This window comes from Aplysia californica, unplaced genomic scaffold, assembly GCF_000002075.1.
Source record: "Aplysia californica isolate F4 #8 unplaced genomic scaffold, AplCal3.0 scaffold00198, whole genome shotgun sequence".
NCBI lineage: Eukaryota > Metazoa > Mollusca > Gastropoda > Aplysiida > Aplysiidae > Aplysia > Aplysia californica.
In genome coordinates this window covers 551,274-552,863 of record NW_004797468.1, presented here as the reverse complement: position 1 = coordinate 552,863, position 1,590 = coordinate 551,274, and the positions used below count along the sequence as shown (strand labels likewise).

At 41.1% G+C, this 1,590-nt stretch overlaps 1 protein-coding gene across 1 annotated transcript in view; it reads right to left on the bottom strand.

Annotated features, from left to right (window-relative positions):
• LOC101864067 (orexin receptor type 2) overlaps positions 1 to 1,590 on the bottom strand; it is a gene marked incomplete in the record, with an annotated part of 257,738 nt that overhangs the window by 63,832 nt on the left and 192,316 nt on the right.

Sequence of the window (1,590 nt, the reverse complement as noted above, 5' to 3'; positions counted from 1 at the left end):
TCTCTCTCTCTCTCACTCTCTCTCTCTCTCTCTCTCTACCCACTCTCTCTCTCTCTCTCTCTCTCTCTCTCTCTCTTCCTTTCTCTTTCTCTCTTTTTCTTTCTTTCTCTCCCTCTCTTTCTCTGTCACATTCTCTCTCTTTCTTGTTGTTTCTTAAAATCACGATCATCTCCTTCATAGCAACTTCCTTCCTGAAGCTACGACCAAACTTGATCCTAACTACAATATCTACTGCTTCCATCTCTGTGACACTACTCACGTATCATTTCCGACCACTTCAATCGCCACGAGAAATAGGAAACGCTGAAGTCATTTTTAGTTGTTTTTTTTTAAAACCCCAACAATTTTCTGTGAACATAAGATTTGCTTGTGGCATTTCCCCTTGATATCACAGTAAAACGCTCAGGTACAATTAGAATCCCCCTTCAGAACTTACCTGATCCACTACATATTTCCCTGGCATCTACTCCCTCTGAGGCCTCATTTGGGTCATCATGACGTCATGTGACGAACACAGATAACAAGTTGTTTTAAGACCAAGACAAACAATTCTAGCGTTGTCAGCTTAGAGTGCGTCTTCTACACTGAAAGTATTGCAAATATGGCATGATCAATAACCTTTTTATTTTGGAATAAAGAGCCCCTAAGAGTATGGGGTGAGCTTCACGTCGATGTTTTGTTTAATCCTGCTGTCGAAACTGATGACAAAAGAAAAGCTTCTAGAAGGGGGTCTTGAAAAACCTCGATAAGTTGAGACGTACCCCCTTCAAAACCACAAACAACAAGCCTAGCAGCTTTTGCAAAACCACCTCAGCTTGTAAGACCCTCAAATCTCCAGCAAACGTTTTCTGGGTGGTACAATTTACTGAGATCTCGGAATGAACGGTTCCAGTAATCCTTACTGGTCTCAAAAGACTCATAGCCAGCAATGCTGGGACGAAATTTCGACATCGCAGAGCTGACAACTTTCGCCTCTGCAGCTGTTTCCGTACAGCATTCACAACTTAAGTCGAAACTGGCCAAAATTGTCCACTGTCCAGAATAAAAATTGTAGTTTTAGACAGGCGATTCCGTCGGACAGTCATCTAGATCTATATAGATCTATATATTAAAGTGGACTTGAGAGGCTTTGTGCACACACCCCCCCCCCACCCCCTTATTACCTTACGCACACTTTAAAAACTTTTCAGCATCAATGTCGCTAGGACCTAACTTTTACAAATCCACGCAAACTGCTTTCCTCGATTTTTCCAAAATACTTTGTTTCGTCCACACAGAGTTTTCATCTTGGGAAAGACCGTGTTCTAAGATGCTGTTATAAACAAATGAGGTTTCCGTTCACTAGCAGTGTGCATTAGTCCCACACCTTATGGAGTGCACAACCACAAACGTGGAATAGAGAATCAATCTATACATCTATTATTATTTGGTAACTTGGAGACACATAAAGTCAATGTGTCACTTTTCTCTCAAGATTTATTGCTCCATTCCAGTAGAGTGTATAGTAGACCAATGAGCTTCAGTTGATGTTAATGCACCAGTCATTTCTTTCATCGAAAGGGGGCCCAGCTAGTTATAATATATATATAT